Source organism: Thermobia domestica, chromosome 18, assembly GCF_964235325.1.
Source record: "Thermobia domestica chromosome 18, izTheDome1.hap1.1, whole genome shotgun sequence".
Classification (NCBI taxonomy): Eukaryota; Metazoa; Arthropoda; class Insecta; order Zygentoma; family Lepismatidae; genus Thermobia; species Thermobia domestica.
Window position 1 is genome coordinate 153,720,750 of NC_137471.1, and position 20,691 is coordinate 153,741,440.

Below are 20,691 nucleotides of genomic sequence, written 5' to 3' on the forward strand. Positions count from 1 at the left end.
CCAAAGAAGAGTTAAAAGTCCTGCAGAACACTGATGAATGTAGAAAGGTGATAGAAGAGGTTTCTGGAAGAATGATTAGAGCAAACGCGGTGATGAATAATCAACTGCAAGAGTGTCGCGCGGAAGTGAGTCAGTCGAAGGCTGTCATGTGGCAAAACACTTCGGAACTGTGGAAAGAACAAGAAAAGATGGCTTGTCAGGAGGTAGCAAACGTGTCACTTCAACAAAGGATCGAGGAGGAATGGCGAAGACATAGTTCAGGCGTAAAGGAAACAGAACTGAAGCGGGCATACAATTCTGCTCAATCACCAAGCTTAGATGGAAGGCGCAATAGAAGTGATTCCAGCGGTACCTGCTGTGGAAGAAGTGCCCTCAAGACTACGGCGGCTTCACGGAGCAAGGAACCTAAAGTGCACCCAAGTTATCGGAAATGACGGAGGAGACGGATCAAGACCAGTTCGTCCGATGAGAGCGGTTAATCAGAAGAAGAAGGATGGCCCCCGAAGACGGAAAGGAGAAGGAACCGACAAAGACAGCTTGATTCTAACGGGAACGAGAATGGAAACGCCAGAAGACTAACGAACCGTCGCGGAGACTATTCGGAAGTAGCTCAGGACTATAGGGAGAAAATGAAAAAAGGAAGAAGACGAAGAGGATTTGAAATTGCGATTAACGGATATAAAATCGTTCACGCACTATCCGCGAGAGAAATGTGATTTGTCAGCTCAAGCGTTTATAATACAATTTGAACGAGAGTGTGCTCTAATGGGTGAGCGACCTAGTCTTGCGCTTAAGGTATTACCGTTCATACTAACAGACGCAGTGCTGTCATGGTTTTATTCAAATGTAAATAAATTCATCACGTATCTCGACTTTAAGCAAATGTTTTTAAGACATTATCATTCAGAAGACGAGACATGTGCTAGGCTAACGCGCCTTAAGACTGTACTATTCAACCCTAAGGTTGATGGGAAAGTTGAACGTTTTTTTTACAAATAGATCTTGTCAGATTAGGGACTTGGATTCCCAGAGCAGCGAAGCCCAGATTTGTAACACCGTCATAACTTTGCTACCAGTTCAGTATCGGAGACAGTTTGTTTCATCACGAGGCCAGAAGTTGGCAGAAATTCTTGAAACAGTCCGACGACTTGAACTGATTCACGACCCATGGGAAGCAAGACGGAAGACAGGAAGAGATGGCGCTAGAAGGTGGGAGAACGGAGAAGAGTTGATCGCTCGTAAAGCTTAAGTAGGAGCTATATCGAAGGACCAGGTGGACAACAAGACAGAGCCTGTGAACCCAAGACAAGAATCAGCGGACGAAAGACGAGATGGTGCACGAGGACGAGAGAACTATCGACGCGGCAAACGAGGCGGTCGTGCACGTTCTTGGAGGGGAAAGAGACGGCCAGGAAGGAAATGGTACACACACGAAAGATACGAAAGAGATGATCCGAGATCTTCCCAAGAGGATATTCAACACCGCTGGGATCCTTCTGTTGTGAGAAGACCCATGAGAAAAGTGTAAGTGAGGATATATGAGGAAGTGTATTGAGTATGTGTACGTGAGTATGAGTGTAGGAGTGAGGTAAATGTTTTTCGAGTTAAACTTCAATGTATAGCTGGACAAGCTGGACTGGAACAATTATACCAAGTGGCAAGTATAATATAGTAGTTCAGTGCATCCGTAAAAAGGAAATAATTAAAAATAATAAATACATAATAAATACAAATATAAACAAGAGGTCAAACTTCTTTGAAACCATTCTTTCTAGACATTTGAAATAACATAATTTGCTACTGTCGTCTGGACTTTCGTTTACTCTGAAAAGACTTTTAGAAAAATAGTAGCGAAACCTTTTTGCATTTACTATTATTATTTATGTTGTATATAGTATTTTGTATGTTTCCTTGTTTTATATATCTTATTTATTAGAGTACTTGTCAATCTCAGTTTTATGTTAAATGGTATCAATAATTAAAGTTAGGGATGTTACCAAGTCATTAATGAAGCTACTGTTTAAGTCAAAATATTGTTCAATTGTGGTGAGGATTATCCGTTGTGTATATGAATACTGTTTTGTGATAGAATGTGGTAATATAGAAACAAATATAATAAAGAAATACACATGGTTTTCAATGACAAGTGTACGCAAGAGTATTCTGAAAATTATGAGATTTGCATCATCTCTCCACTTCCACGCTACGTCTAACAACTTCGTGAATAACATCAGTGTGAGGATTTATATTGAAGGCTTAAATGGTGAGTTGTCGATTACGACCCAAGAGTGTTGTAGTATTAATATTGCTATTTTTATTTGGGTTCACTATCTCTTGATACACTGTTTTCGGAACGTGCGCTCCTGCTACCGAGATTCCGGATAACGGGAGGTTATTAAAAAATTGTTTAATATTTTAATCACCAACACCCTCCACCGTTACCGTTACATAAACTCATGGTGAGGTTGCGCTCGCGCGTACCCAACATCCTTGAAGTGTCTGTCTATTACGTTTCCAAGTACCTATTGCCAGGAATTCCTGTGGTGATTCATGTATGAAACATGGCAAAGATTATTGGAAACAAACAAATACACAGAAAAACAATTTACTTGAACAAAAGGTATTGTACATTTCACATTTACTTACGTGCACCTTTTATGAATATAATTTCGTCGATACATTTACTTTAATATTCTTTAAATACTTTCCTTTTTATTTTTAGCCCATTTCACTTTATACGAAAAAAAAATAAAAAAAGACCGAGGGGTTAATTCAAAATGATATGATATATTGTCGTAGGTGGGTTATTTTGAGGTTGGTAACATATGACCACTTAGCACACGTTGGTTTACTAAACAATTTTCTGTACTACACTTTAATTACAGAGGATTTAGGGGGGATTTGGTGTTATTCCATTGAAAAAGAATCCAATTCCGTTTTCTTATACTGATGACGATTTCGTGGTTCCATTCTGGTTACTTCGGCTTTCATCTTCCCATTGCGAAGTTTATGGTAAAATCACTAAATATTCTATAATTTGATGGTACATCAAATGAATTTATTCTTTGAGATAACTTATACCATCTTGCAACGAATATTAACGTAATCCTCTACGAAGATTAAATTGTCTTATTAAACGAACGTGAATGTAACTGGTTCTTACGACGTGCGTCCATGTCATTTTAAGTAATTTGCATAAATTTGTTCACTAATTATCACAAATCATTTATATCTTGAAACTACGTTCACTCTCCAAACCTTTTAGAATATTAATTCCACAACACTATAAGTGATGAACAATTTCTTTGTAGATTTTCATTGCATTAGGTTTACCTAGTCGTTCGTTAGGTTCATGATGTCTTCCTAATACCGTGTTTTGCGCCATCAACCACAATGTTCATTTTCCTACGCTTGTTCATAATAGTGCGTAGTATTACAATATTGTTGGATGGCATTCGCCCATAGTTAATATGTGTATTATGCAGTTTATAAGAATAAGAATAAGAATAATTTATTGTCGTTAAACAACATGATGTTTTAATACACAACGTCAAAATTTAAGTTTGTGTTTTTATACTTACTTGCCGTAAAAATAGTATAATTAAAATATAAAAAATAATAGAAATGAACATCGATGACATTAAATATAGTCGAACTAGTTTTTTAAAGTATTACAGCCACTTCACAGCTCATTGTCTTCTGAGCACGTAATGCAAGTCACCACTGCACAGCGTTGCCATCACGTTGAAAATGATAGAACCATAACATAAGGTTTGCGTCAACGTATTGTGCAGAGAGCCTTATTCCACTTCAGATGAAGCTGAACGAGAATTTAAACGAATGGAATGGGAGTGAGAGAGGACACATGCTCACAATTTACGTCTAATCGTTTTCCTCCTTTGTGAATTATAATTTTCAAAATTGGTCTCGAACTTTTAATCTGCGCTCCCATTTCTACCTAAATTTATTTAGCTCGATTACAGAATTTACAAGTGATATTTTTTTTTACCTTTGATATTTTTTATAGGCATAGATTTTTCTCTTAGTTGATATATTTTATATTCGACATGTTACTCTAGTTATCTTTACAAACATATATTCTCCTTAAAGTTTACACATACTTAACTGCCTAATACAGGGAAAAATTGGAAACAATATGATACCAAACTTATTTTGATTGATAAACAGTAATATTGGTTTAACATTAAACGTAAGTTTCTGCACGCACAATATTGTAAATATTAATATATTATAGCCTATATGTAGAAGATAACCATAGCACTTGTAACAATATGGATAGACATGAACTTTTAAATCAACCCTCGTATTTTCCAACGTCAAATTTTAGAAGTAAAACGCAAAGTAGTAGGCCCCGGCGTATGTCCAGCCGAGTCAGCAAAATTTTTTTGTGACGTCATAGGTCAAAGGTCAATGACCTTGGCCCGGGGTCAATGACCTTGGGGTACCTAGGACCACCCCCTCTAAATTTTGGCAGGGGGTACCATGGCCCACCCCCTAAATTTTGGCAGGGGTACCTAGGACCACCCCCCCTTAAATTTTGGAAATTGCCAAATCTAAAAATTTGGTATGGTAGCCTAGGACCACAGTATGTACCTCTATCAGTACTGGGTGTCTATGTCGTTCCCTTTTATGAGTAAAAAATTGCCAAAAATTCAAATTTCGGGGGTTTTGACCTAATATATCCCCTTTGATGAGGTGTTATTACCTTATATGGTTATATGGTCGTATACAGGGTCCATTACCTTTCATAAGACATGGGTATATTAATGCACCCCTTGAAAAATGTGGGAGGGGTACCTTGGCCCACCCCTTAAATTTTGGAAATTGACCAATTTAAACATTGGGTATTATAGTATAGGACCATAATATTTATTGTGATAAATTTGGGTGGTCCACCTCATTTCCTTTTAGGGGTACAAAATTGCCAAATATATAAACGTAAGCAATACGTTATACCACGTGTTTGGTTTTTGGTCGATTTTATCCCCTTTGATGAGGAGTTATTATCCTATATAGTTATATGGTCATGTATAGGGGTCCATTCCCTTTCATAAGAGATGGGTATATTTGTGCACCCCGGGAGGGGTACCTTGGCCCACCTCTTTAATTTTGGAAATTGCCCAATTTCAACATTTGGTATTGTACTACTGGACCCTAACATGTATTATGATGAATTTGGGTGGTCCATCTTGTTCCCTTTTAGGGGTACAAAATTGCCAAAATTATAGTACAACCACGTGTTTGGTATTTGGTACATTTTATCCCCCTTTGATGAGGTCCTATTACCTTATATGGTTATATCGTCATGTATAGGGGTTCATTATCTATCATAAGACATGGGTACATTGGTGCACCCCGGGAGGGGTACCTTGGCCCACCCCTTCATTTTTGGAAAATGCCCAATTTAAACATTTGGTATTATAGTACAGGACCTCAATATGTATCATGATAAATTTGGATGGTACACATCGTTCCCTTTTAGGGGGTACAAAATTGCCAAATTTGTACCACGTATCTGGTTTTTGGGCCATTTTATCCCCTTTGATGAGATTCTATGATTTCAGGAGTCCATTTCCTATCATAAGACATGGGTATATTGTTGCACCCTTCTTAAATTTTGGCAATGGGGGTCCACTGAAATTGTCCAATTTAAGCATAGTACAGGACCTCAATATGTATCGGTGGTCCTATTGTCAAAATTTTAAGTACAACCACGTGTTCGGTTACTGACTCAATTTATCCTATTTGATAAGGTATGGACGGGTATCTCCTTTCAATTTGGTAGGACACTTCGGGTGTAGTACAGTCACGTGATCGATGATTTGGTTTTGATGCGCGACGAGGTCCCTGGTCAAAGTTCTCTGGGAATTAGGTGGAAACTTTGAACAAGATTCTTGGCATTTTAAACTTTTTTTTCAACTTTTTAAACTAAAAAAAATCAAAACAAAAATTGAAACGAAAACTTTTAAACAAAAATCTTGAAACTAAAAATTTTTCAAAACAAAAATTTGAAACGAAAAATTTTGAAACGAAAAAATTTGAAACAAAAATTTTGAAACGAAAAATTTTCAACAAAAAAATTTGAAACGAAAAATTTTTAAACAAAAAATTTTGAAACAATAAATTTACAAACAAAAATTTCAAACAAAAAATTTAAAAAAAAAATTTGAAAAAAAAATTTCAAACAAAATTTTTGAAACAAAAATTTCAAAACATATTTGAAACGAAAAATTTTTCAAATATAATTTAAATCAAACAGTGATCAGCTTTCACGGTTAACCGTTAAACTTTATCCGGTTTTTAACTATTCGATTAACAAATAAACGGTTTTGAGCATATTTATGAGTGAGTGCAAAATGTTGAACGAAACCAAGATTTTTAAATGTTAAACAAAACTTAAAACTGAATGCAGCAAAGATTTGAAAATCAGCAACCAATCAGATTGCACGAAAGATAGTGATCAGCCAATCAGATTGCACGAAAGATAGTGATCAACCAATCAAATTGCATCAACAATAACTTTGCCAGTGTTGTAGCAGGTATTCCCTTAAGACTATGGGTCATAAGATTCAATAAGGTTAGCTATGTATCCCTGTACACTACCTCATCAAGGTCAATCACGTGGTACATCGTATTGCTTACGTTTATATTTGGCTATAATAATCAATACGAATGACTCAATTTCATTTGACAATTCTCAAATTATCCTACAAAGTTTAAATGTACCAATGTCCTGGACTCCTAATCCCATCATAGGTCAATAACTGATCACGTGATCATAATAATTTACCCAATGAATGAGATACTATCCAATTTTAAGAACAATTACCAATTATTGATATGACAATAAGAAATGTACCCCTCCCAAAATTTAAGATTGGTACACAAATACACCTGTGTCTTATGAAAAAGTAATAAATCCTGTAGTTATTCAATAATAAAGCCGGTCAATAACTTTTAAATTTTGAATATTTGGCCATAAGAGGAACACCAACATCTACAATGGGTCCTAGAAAACGTTTACCAAATTATGTTATTTTATAATTCCCAAATTTAAAAGAGAACATAAACATATAAAGGTAATAAACTATATAACGTGCTAAATACTTACCAAAGGGTCAATAACCTCCGAAATTTGATTTTTGGTAATTCTTTACTCATGAAAGGGAACGATGTGGACCATCCAAATTTATAGCGGTACATATTGAAGTCCTGTACTATGATACCAAATGCTTATATTAAACAATTTCTAAAACCGAGTGGATGAGCCAAGATACCCCTCCCAAATTTTTAAAGTGTGCGTCAATGTACCCATGTCTTATGATAGGAAATGAACCCATATGCATGATCATATAACCATATAAGGTAATAGAACCTCATCAAAGGGGAGAAATTGGGCCAAAAACCAAACACATGGTACAACATATTGCTTATGTTTATATTTTAGCAATTTTTACCCATGAAAGGAAACAAGATGGACCACCCAAATTTATCATGATACATGTTGAGCCATGTACTATGATAACGAATCCCCTCTCGGGGTGCATCAATGTACCCATGTCTTATAATAGGAAATGGACCAATATATACATGACCATATAACCATATAAGGTAATAGTACCTCATCCAAGGGGATAAATTGAGCAAAAACCAAACACGTGGTTGTACTAAAATTTGACAATTTCGTACCCATAAAAGAAAACGAGGTGGCCCACTCAAAATTTATACTAATCTATATTAGGGTCCTATATTATAATACCAAACATGAAAAGGGCAATTTCCAAAATTAAAGGGGTGGACCAATGTATTCCTCCCAAGAAATTTAAACGGGTGCACAAATGTACCTATGTCTTATGATAGGAAATGAATCCCCATACATGACCATATAACGATATAAAGTAATAGGACCTCATCCAATCGAATAAATTAGGTAAAAAACGAAACATGTGGTACAACGTATTGCTTACGTTTATTTTTGGGCAATTTTGTACCCCTAAAAGGGAACGAGGTTATAGTAATATATATTAGGGTCCTGTACTATCATACTAAATGTTTAAATTGGGCAATTTCCAAAATTTAAGGGGTGGGCCAAGGTACCCCTCCCAAATTTTTCAAGGGGTGCATTAATATACCCATGTTTTATGAAAGGTAATGAACCCCTGTATACGCCCATATAACCATATAGGACAATAACACCTCATCAAAGGCAATAAATTAGGTCAAAAGGCCAAACCCGTGGTTGTACTAAAATTTGGTAGTTTTGTACCCATGAAAGGGAACGAGGTCGACCTAGTGATGGGCAGTGGGAATATTCCCGGTGGGAAGGAATTTAAAAATGGGAATATTCCCGGGTTTTTTCCCTGGCCTATAAATTCCCGGGAAGGAATTTATTTCCATTTCTTTACTTTATCTTCCAAATTATAAGAACCATATGACTAATTACTTTATTTTATAGTTTACTTCTAGGTTTTAAAGAATTTGGAGGTTTAGTCCTTGAGCCAGACCCCGAAAAATGGGGTGTCTGGTTTCATTTAGAGGGAGTAAATGCCACCTGCATTTCTGAGTAGCTAATATTCTGAACTTTCAGATTTGGCATGATACTTCTCTTAAAGCGGTAGCTTTCAGGGGGTAACCCCCCCAATTTAGAATCTTACAGACATTTTTTACTTAGCTCAGTGGTCTTTTGAAATACCTATATATCTGTCCACTTTAGTCATAGAACATTGAATTATACCTCTTTCGATTCGGAATTAAATAGGCTTTAAAGTGATGTAACACACTTCCCTATAGTACTGACGAAAGGGAAGTAATAAGGGAAAAATTAAGAAAAAATTCCCTAAAAATTCCCTTTTTACCATTTTCTTCTCTTATTACGTGGCAACACTGCATGAAGAATAAAGGACACCTATATTTCAGAGTAGCGAATACTATAAGCTTTTATATATGGTATGATACTTCACTGTGGGTGGTAGCTTTCAGTTGCTAAAACCCCCTTTTTAGATTTCTAATGAAAATGGTAACGAAATCCCGTGGTCTTTCGAAATTCCTCTATGTTCGTTATGATCACAGAAGTAAAAATTACGTCTCTTTAGTTTTAGAATTATATAGGCTTTTAGATGATTAATACAGTTTTCAATAGTACTGACGAAAGGGAAGTAATAAGGGAAAATGTAAGAAAAATTCCCTAAAAATTCCCTTTTTACAGTTTTCTTCTCTTATTACGTGGCAACACTGCATGAGGAGTGAAAAACTCCTATATTTCAGAGTAGCCAATACTGTAAGCTTTCAGATATGGTATGATACTTCACTCTGGGTGGTAGCTTTCAGTTGCTAAAACTCCCTTTTTAGATTCTTCAAGTAAATGGTTACGAAGAATGGTAATGGTTCGAAAGAGAAAGATATTCGTGTAGCCCTACCTGGAAATGTTGTGCCTGGTAAATTTACTCAACTTGCTTGCGATAACATTGATAGGTTGGAGGAGACCCTGTCTGGAGCGGGAACCTCTCATCGTATGAATGGAATAGCAATACAGTTAGAATCAAAGTCACAAATTAGTAATCTGGTTACAACAAAAATAGCAGTAAAGACAAGACAACGAACTTTTGTTGTTGCCACGAAAGAGCTAACGCCTTACATTCCTGGGAAAAGAGTTGGTCCAGTTATAATTGGGTATGATGATCCTATTTGTGAAGAGTTCGTTGCAGCGTCAAGGTCTAAGAATTTATTTTGGATTATCTTGCGGTGTATAGATCCCCAGAATCAGCTAATTCCAAGTTGGACTGGATTCAACATCAATCTACTGAGGGATCGTGAAATTCAACCAACAAGCATTAGCTACCTACCAACAATAAATTCGCCAGCAAGCAGTATGACTACAATACGTGAGATACTAAATCGTTCACTCATCATAAAGAAGCAACTACAACTTCAGTCTGTAGTTCTAACTGCAGATCAAGCTATTTACTCAAAAGCAAATGAAATTGTATGCAAGAATACTGAAAAGTACCGAAAAATAGTTTTAAATCTTGGAGGATTGCATACTATTTGTAACTTCATGGGCATAATCTGTAGACCATTTCAAGATTCTGGCTTGCCGGAGCCCTTATCCGAATCAGGAACTGTTGCTGAGAGGGATCCATATTTCGAAGTTTACAAGGGAAGCACTATAAGCGTGCTATTCGTATGCACAAGCTAGCATTTAAGTCATTGATGAGAATAATCCTCAATGAATTCCGGTTATGGTTACAGTACGAGTACATAGATATCTTTCCTGTGCTGAGTCTAACATATCTCAATTGTTCCAGGAAATAGGAGACGCCAGTACTGAGCAGTTATCTCAAATTTTGTCAGAACAGTCTTTTGTAACAATTTGGAAAATGTTTGAAGCATATCTGGACCATCTAAGGCACGAAAATGGTGAGCTATCTTCCTTTTGGATATCCTACGTCGATATGGTAGATGTTCTTTTAATGACAGTTCGCGCAACAAGAGAAGGTAACTGGCCGCTTTATCTGGTAAGTATTCGAAAGATGATCCCGTGGTGTTTTGCATATGACCATCTAAATTATGCACGCTATCTTTCGGTATATTACAATGAAATGTTAGGTCTTGAGAAAAATCTTCCAACTGTGTATGAAGCATTTCAGAGAGGCGAGTTCTCCGTCCAAATGGGGACAGTCAATCCATTTGGGAAAATTCCTGCAGACCAAGTAATTGAAGAGACTGTCAACAAAGATAAACAAGGGCCTGCTGGAATAATCAAATTTAGCACCAGGCAAGCTGCTGTTGAAAGGTACTATTTAGTTTCAGATGTAAGGGCAGAATTTCTACGTATCCTTAGAGAAGCCACAAATTCTTCGCTAAAAAGTAAAATCACTCATCATGACCTTTCACCATCGAGAATCAAGAAGGATGAAAAAAATGTTTCGTCGATGGTTGAGATATTGACGAAGGAATGGACAAATCCTTTCAAGGAATCTAATCTGCTAAATATATCTTCTGGTATGGTAGCTTCTGTAGACACTACAAACAACTTACTTAATGCTTATGAGAAAGGTGAGAAAGAATATAAGAACTTTAAAGAGCAACGCCTTTAAAGGGAGAGACGTTATTCTGAAAGCAGGCAGGGGTATTTTTGCCCAGATGGCTATAATAGCTCAAAAAAGGAATCTGAACATGAGGGAAGTGCTTGTTTATCCTCTTGGACCATTACCTTGGTCTCTGGCAACGCCACAGGGAACCATTAGGAAATCCGTCAAGTCAAAGTTGATGCATATGTTAAGTAGAAACTGCGAGTCAGAAACAATACCGGAAGAGACTTCAGCATACATTGTTGACGCAATGAGCCAGGTGCACAAATTAATGGAAGTACCTAAAACATTTTGCCTCCTAGCAAAAAAGTTACTTTCAAAAATATTACTTGATTCTGGTCGTTGTCCTCGTGTTGATATCATATTTGATACCTATGAAAGTAGGTCTATAAAAATGCAGAAAGAATGCGGAGGGTCTCTGAGGACAGTATGTATATTCAAAACATCATGGCTGGACATCCAGTCAGAAACTGGAGAAAATTTTTGAGCAACACTAATAACAGATGTGAGCTCATTCACTTTCTGTGGAAAGAATGGCAGCTTTCAAAGTATACTCAAAAACTGGGTAACAAAATTGTGTTTTAACATGCGAGAAGGAGTGCTGTCAACTGTCTTCAACATTACCAGTGACAAACATTCCAGAATTATGGTCTTCACAGGAGGAAGCAGACACAAGACTTGTGCTTCATGCGTTTCATGCTCTTAGATCAGGCTGCTCTACCATTATAATCAACAGTGAAGATACAAATGTTGCAGTCATAGTACTGAGCACCTTTGACGAACTAACAAAGCATGGAGGACATTTTCCTGAAGAGTGGAACATCTAACCGTCTTTGTTACCACGATATGAACAAGATATATCACGCAAATGGGGAAAACATTTGTGCAGAATTAGCAGGATTTCATACTATCACAGGCTGTGATACAGTGAGTGCTTTTGCTGGTAAGGGAAAGTGTAAAGCATTTACACTTTTTAAAAAGGGAGAGTTTGTACACGCACTGAAGGAACTGTCAGAAAGTTTTGAACCCAAGAAAGAGACGATGGATATAGTAGAAAAGTTCGTTTGTAGGTTGTATGGTCACAATGTGAACTCTGTAAATGAATTAAGGTACTCGCTGTTCTGTGCAAAGAAAGGTTTAGTTGAATTCCATCTGCTACCACCATGCAAGAAGGCTCTTGAGAAACATACCCAGAGAGCTAACCACCAAGCAACCATTTGGAAGAAAGCACTGGAAGCGAATCCTGACATACCAAGTCCCAATCTTCATGGCTGGAGGACAAACGCATCGGGTGAGCTTGATATCGATTGGATGGATTGTCGGCCTGCACCAGAAGAAGTGATGGAGCTGTTGTCGTGTACGTGTGCTAAGAACTGTGTGCCATCCGATTGTGAGTGCATGAAACATGAATTAGAGTGTACTGACATGTGAAAAATCCAAACATGTGCCAATTATCAAGATGAAGAAATATCTGAATTGTTAGACGAAGTTGTAGACTTAGATGAAGATAAATGAATCAAAATAAAGGATATAAGTATTCAACAAATACTGTGAATATGCAATTGGCTACAAACTATATCATAAGACACGCCTATTTTTCCATGTGATTATTATTTTCATGGCATATTTGAATGATGATCAACATAACTAATGTAATGTAAATAGAATGTTATTTAGATCTTGATATGTGAAGAATATTTCTTATTATGCTGTAAACATTACCATACTGAGTTACGAACTTCTCTTTAACTTACATATCGCCATGATATTTTACAATCAAAATATTTTCAAAGTTAAAATATTATGTTTTCGAAATGTTTATAAAGCATATAGATCTATTCTCTTCCATCATTCAGTTCACTTCAAACATCAAACAATTTACGAACGGTCTGTGAAAAAAAAAAAACTGAAACTGAAAAACATAACCCCCCTTCCTGCCTCCGCTTCTCTTTCCCTACAGAAACTTTAGAATTTTCTGATCTTTCATGGTCAGTTATTCAATTATATAAAACCAGGATCAGAAAACTTATTACAGTTTTTTTACATCAACTTTTCTCGAAATCATTACTAAATTTTCTGCCTCTCAAGGACTAAAGAATCTGAAAAGGGAGATATTATTCCTTGAAAGCTACCGCTCACAGGCAAGTATCATACCATATCTGAAAGCTTGTAGTATTGGCTACTCTGAAATATAGGAGTTTTTCACTCCTCATGCAGTGTTGCCACGTAATAAAAGAAGAAAATTGTAAAAAGGGAATTTTTAGGGAATTTTTCTTACATTTTCCCTTATTACTTCCCTTTCGTCAGTACTATTGAAAACTGTATTAATCATCTAAAAGCCTATATAATTCTAAAACTAAAGAGACGTAATTTTTACTTCTGTGATCATAACGAACATAGAGGAATTTCGAAAGACCACGGGATTTCGTTACCATTTTCATTAGAAATCTAAAAAGGGGGTTTTAGCAACTGAAAGCTACCACCCACAGTGAAGTATCATACCATATATAAAAGCTTATAGTATTCGCTACTCTGAAATATAGGTGTCCTTTATTCTTCATGCAGTGTTGCCACGTAATAAGAGAAGAAAATGGTAAAAAGGGAATTTTTAGGGAATTTTTTCTTAATTTTTCCCTCATTACTTCCCTTTCGTCAGTACTATAGGGAAGTGTGTTACATCACTTTAAAGCCTATTTAATTCCGAATCGAAAGAGGTATAACTCATTGTTCTATGACTAAAGTGGACAGATATATAGGTATTTCAAAAGACCACTGAGCTAAGTAAAAAATGTCTGTAAGATTCTAAATTGGGGGGTTTACCCCCTGAAAGCTACAGCTTTAAGAGAAGTATCATGCCAAATCTGAAAGTTCAGAATATTAGCTACTCAGAAATGCAGGTGGCATTTACTCCCTCGAGATGAAACCAGACAACCCTCTGGCTCAAGGACTAGTTAAAATATTTAAAATTATTTGACTGTACTTTATATAACTAATAATATGATTTTTTAAGTTCCATTTCCATTTGCACTAAAAAGTAGGGTAACTGTTTAGTATTGGATGCCAAAACTAGCAAAAAGTAGGATGATTTACGGAAGAAATGAGTTGATAATGATGTTCAAGTTGTCAAGAAAGTATCGAACATATTTTTTTAAGGCAGTAGGGGATTTATACAAAACGGAAAGGTAAGTGGAAGTGATTTATGTGAGAAAAGAAAGTGAATTATTGGTAACGAAGATAGAAAACAACGTTCCATGCGGGGATCTAACCCGCCTTCATTCGCTAACGCTCGCTCTGCAATGCTGTCTGAATTTAATGTTGGTAACGTAATTTAACGTGTGAAACCATAAAACAACCGCATCGGAATAGAATATCGCAAAAATGTAGGTGTAAAAGCTGGCCCCCAATGCTAAAGAACAGCCAAAATTAGCAAAATACTAATTTACAAATGATGAAAAGGAACCATTTTGTAAAGTAATTTAGAATTATGTAGAAATAGAGATGAAGTACTATTAATAAACCCTGAACCACCATTAGTAATAGACGTCGGCCTGTCTCCTCTCTCTGGCTCGAATTTCTGAAGAGGTACTCGGACTTCTTTTACATGTGAATTAACGTATCGAATTTCGAGAAATAGGTAGAATGAAAGGTCGTGTATGGCAATGTTACGTGCTAAAATATAAAGATAAGTTAGTATCTTGCATACTTTGTGAACATAAATATGTATGCGCAAATGTTGATAAATAAGTCAGACATGTATCTTCTAGCATTTACCCAATCTAATTGTTATATAACATTTATAAACTTAATCCGCCTTATGCAGAGTGGTTTCGAGTGTGATTAGAATCATACTAGAACACTGACTACTGCAGGAGACTTATGGTAGTCGAACTCTTTAGTATGGCACTAATCGCGCTTCAAAACGACTCTGCATAGGGCCCAATGTGTTTATAATATCAGTAATAGACTCAAGTTGAGCAAATCCACTTACATATAAATTTAAACTTTTACTATATAATTTACGATATAATTTTCTCACACATATTTAATTGATAGAACATATTGTAAATAAATATACATTTATGCGTACTCTCTAAATATAGTAAAGTGTTAATAATTAACATAGTACCGTTCAGAATATATAGATTTTAAGGAATCCTCTGTGGACAATAGTAATAATATGCTGTGATATAAAAATTAATTCAACTTTGAAATCATAATATAGTAATAGAATGCAATTTTCTTTCTGATTGAACATAAATTCCCGGATAAATTCCCATTTTGGGAATCTTCCCGGGAATATTCCCAGGGAATATTCCCGAAAAATATCTTCCCGGGAATTTACCCATCACTAGGTGGACCACCCAAATTTATAGTGATACATACTAGGGTTCTATACTATTATACCAAATGTTTAAATTGGGCAATTTCTAAAATTGAAGAGGTGGGCCTAGATACCCCTCCCAGGGTGCACCAATGTACCCATGTCTTATGATAGGTAATGGACCCCATTACATGATCATATAACCACATAAGGTAATAGGAACTCATCAAAGGGGATAAAATGGACCAAAAACCAAACACGTGGTACAACGTATTGCTTACGTTTATATTTTGACAATTTTGTACCCCTACAAGGGAACGATGTGGACCATCCAAATTTATAATAATACATATTGAGGACCTGTGTTATAATACCAAATGCTTAAATTGGAAAATTTCCAAAGTTTTAGGGGTACCCCTCCCAAAAATTTAAAGGTGTGCACCAATATACCCATGTCTTGTGATAGGGAATTAACACCTATACATGACCTTATAACCATATAAGGTAATAGGACCTCATCTAAGGGGATAACTTAGGTCAAAACCAAACACGTCGTACTACATATTGCTTACGTTTATATTTTGGCAATTTGGTACCCCTAGAAGGGAACGAGGTGGACAATCCAAATTTATCTAATACATATTAGGGTCCTGTACTATAATACCCAATGTTTAATTTGGTCAATTTCCAAAATTTAAGGGGTGGGCCAAGGTACCCTCCCACATTTTTCAAGGGGTGCATTAATATACCCATGTCTTATGAAAGGTAATGGACCCCTGTATATGACCATATAACTATGTAAGGTAATAACACCTCATCAAAGGGGATTAACTAGGTCAAAAACCCCCGAAATTTGAATTTCTGGCAATTTTTTATCCATAAAAGGGAACGACATAGACCCCCAATACTGATAGGGGTACATACTATGGTCCTAGGCTACCATACCAAATTTTTAGATTTGGCAATTTCCAAAGTTTAAGGTGGTGGTCCTATGTACCCCTGCTAAAATTTAGAGGGTGGGCATGGACCCCCGCCAAAATTTAGAAGGGGTGGTCCTATGTACCCCTAGGTCATTGACCCCGGGCCAAGGTCATTGACGTTTGACCTATGACGTCACAAAAATTTTTGCTGATTCGGCTCAATATACGGGGGGGGGCCTACTACTCGCAACTAGTGATGGGCAGTTGGAATATTCCCTTTGGAAAGGAATTTAAAAATGGGAATATTCCCGGGTTTTTTCCGTGGCCTATAAATTCCCGGGAAGGAATTTATTTCCATTTCTTTACTTTATCTTCCAAATTATAAGAATCATATGACTAATTACTTTATTTTAATATATTATGATTTACTTGTAGGTTTTAAAGAATTTGTAGGTTAAAAAATTTAAAATTATTTGACGGTACTTTATATAGCTAATAATATTATTTTTAAAGTTCCATTTCCATTTGCACTAAAAAGTAAGGTAATTGTTTAATATTGGGGGGCCAAAACTAGCAAAAAGTAGGATGATTTACGGAAGAAATGTGTTGATAGTGATGTTCAAGTAGTCGAGAAAGTATCGATCACATTTTTTTTAGGGAAATAGGGGATTTATACAAAACGGAAAGGTAAGTGGATGTGATTTATGTGAGAAAAGAAAGTGAATTGTTGGTAACGAAGATAGAAAACAACGTGCCATGGGGGGCTCTATCCCGCCTTCATTCGCTAACGCTCGCTCTGCAATGCTGTCTGAATTTAATGTTGGTAACGAATTTAACGTATGAAACCATAAAACAGCCGCATCGGAATAGAATATCGCAAAAAAATAGGTGCAAAAGCTGGCCCCCAATGCTAAAGAACAGCCAAGATTAGCAAAGTACTAATTTACAAATGATGAAAAGGAACCCTTTTGTAAAGCAATCTAGAATTATGTAGAAATAGAGATGAAGTATTGTTAATAAACCCTGAACCACCATTAGTAATAGGCGTCGACCTGTCTCCTCTCTGACTCGAATTTCTGAAGAGGTACTCAGACTTCTTTTACATGTGAAATAACGTCTAGAATTTCGAGAAATAGGTAGAATGAAAGGTTCTGTATGGCAATATTACGTGCTAAAATATAAAGATAAGTAAGTATCTTGCAAATTTTGTGAACATAAATATGTATGCGCAAATGTTGATAAATTGGTGAGACATGCATCTTCTAGCATTTATCCAATCTAATTGGTTTATGACATTTATAAATTTAATGTGTTTATAATATTAGTAATAGAGTCAAGTTGAGCAAATCCACTTACATATAAATTTAAACTGTTACTATATAATTTACTATATAATTTTTCACACATATTTAATTGATAGAACATATTGTAAATAAATATACATTTATGCGTACTCTCTAAATATAATAAAGTGTTAATAAAGTAACATAGTACCGTTCAGAATATAGATTTTAAAGAATCCTGTGTGGACAACAGTAATAATATGCTGCGATATAAAAACTAATTCAACTTTGAAATCATAATATAGTAATAGAATGCAATTTTCTTTCTGATTGTACATAAATTCCCGGATAAATTCCCATATTCCATGGGAATATTCCCGAAAAATATCTTCCCGGGAATTTACCCATCACTACTCGCAACCAGGTAGCATTTGGAATTGAACGAAGCTCAGGAATTTTGTCACTTAAAAGGTACTTCACTTTTCCAGACAGTCCTGCTTCCTCCCGTCAGACCAAATTAGGCGAGGAATTTCGCTACTCTCATGCTCAACGCCCACACAGTATAAACTCGTGCAATGACGACAGATTTTACGTGATAACGTAAAATTTACCTATTTTTATTGGGATTATCAGTGTCGTTAATGTGGTTTCAATTGACACATGGATCATCCATTATAAAACATCAGTGAAACTATGAAGTCAAAATTAAGTGTTTTCTATGAACTATATTTTAGTTTGATTGTGTGTTTCTACGCTGCTTAACTGGCAACTATGTGACGCATCAAGAATCGCGTCAGAGTATATACATCTTTCATTTGAGTTAGGTGTATTAAGGTGACACTCTTCACGTAAACCATTGAAGTGCATAGGATTCTAGTGTATAAATTATTAAACAGAATCCAAAATGGTTTCCAGCATCGTAATGTTACAATGCAACTTAAGAAATCGTAACAATTTCATCTATCAGTAAATGATAAAACAGCAAGACAATAAAATGGAAATTCACAGTACGCAGTTCCTGACAGTTTATAGACCAAATCATACTTTTCACGCATCCTAATGGAAATGAAATATCTGCAGTGAACTTTTATCATCGTTCGAATCATCGCATCCGCCGATCGCGAATACCGTGCGCGTTAAGAATACCGTCCCGTGATCGCATCATTTATTAGCCAATTCGGTTTTGACTGAAATATAATCAATAATTTGAAAATATTATTGTGTTGTTTTAAAGTCGTATGTAATTTGTTCAGTGAAAGTGAATATTAATACAAATTTTAGCTACAAAAATATCCAATCATATATTTATTTGATAATCTTGTGCTTTCTTTTTAGTGGCTGAAAGATATCAACCTAAATGGATACTTAATTTCATCCAGGATTTGAGTAAGGTATAGTATCTCCGAAGTGGATCAAACCAAACATTTATTTGTATTCCGCAGCTTATCTGGGTTACAGTTAAGGAGACGTACTTCCCATTTAGGAAGGACGAGAAACGCCATACTTTCAGGAATTTTTCATTGAATATCTACCTACTTAAAAAGTTGGTAATATATCCAATTTTAATCAGTTAATGAGTGATTTGAAATATAAGAAGACGTGTGTTTATTCCGTTCTCGTTGTGTTTTGAACCTTGTTTACATACATTGACGAGTTGCGATTTGCACATGTTCTACGTCTGGAATCATGGAAGTGCGTCTGCGCAGTTTGATATAGGCGGCAGCTGAGTGGAGGAGGAGGGAGAGTAATATGGCGACGAGGTGCACGTGGAATGTGTTGATAACACGGTAAGAAAAAATGTGGGGGGAAGTGATTACCACCCACACAGCAAGGAATATTTCCTCAATCAAAAGAAAATATTTTGCTTGGTTTCCAAAAGGTTTTCCTTCTCAAGAGATTTCCATCCTGGTTCCCCCAATGCTTTCCGAACATTTCCCGAAAATATTTTCCCAAAAATGTTTGTAAAACATTTCAGAAATTACCGGGAGTACATTTTGAGAATGCTTGCCGGAAAGTAAATCCAGGAAAATATTCACAAAATATATTACAAATATTGTTTTGGATCTAATTTAATATGTTTTTACTGTAGAGAAGGGAAATATTTTTGAAATGATACTAAAAATGTTTTCTATACATGATACGGAAAACAATGAAAGGAAATATATTCCACATATTTAAAAAATGTTTTCTAATACGTTATTTGCAATATTTTCTATTTTTACGAGAAAACGTATTAAATATATATTTTTAGAAACATTTAGAATATTTTAAAAATAAATTATTTCGTAATATAAGAAATATTTTTCAGAAATGTTTTAAAAAGTTTTACTTAATTTTTAAAAAGTATTTTGGTAATCTTATCCTACAACTTAAATTAAATATTTTCGTATGATATTTTAGTATTATTTCCAGAATATTTTATCGAATTTTGAATTTAAAACAGGTGAAAGAAAACATTAAAAATGAATAGAAAATGTTTTCAATTGTGTTTTGGAAGATATTTTGTGTCTTTAGTGAACATTTTCTGATATAGGTCTATTATAGAAACATTTTAACATTTTCAGAATATACTCTTCCGTTACTGGGGAAAACATATTCCTTGTTATATCTGAAAAGTATCCTAAATATTTGCCGGAAATATTTTTTAAAATGTGTTTGGAGAACGTTTAGTGAAGTACAGGAAGCAGTGGCGTTAAATAAGCTTTCCGAGCTTAAGCCCCCGAAATTTGTTTTACTAAATTAAAGTAAATAAAATATCCTGCACAATTTTCACATTTCCAGGAATAAAGTTAGCAAAGATACCCTCCATGAAACAAAAACGTAAATACGCCACTGACAGGATGTGCATTTTTAGAACGTTAGTAGGAAAATAATGTAAGGAAAATTTTCACAAATTGTAATAGAAATATTGTGTTGAATGTAATGTAATATGTTTTCAATGTTGAGAGCAGGGGTAAAAGTGAATCTGAAAAGGTGGGGGGACGGTAGGTAGCGGATTGCGTCACGCCATTCCCCCTGCCTATCTTTGCCCATTGTAATTTTTTTTTTAGGAACTG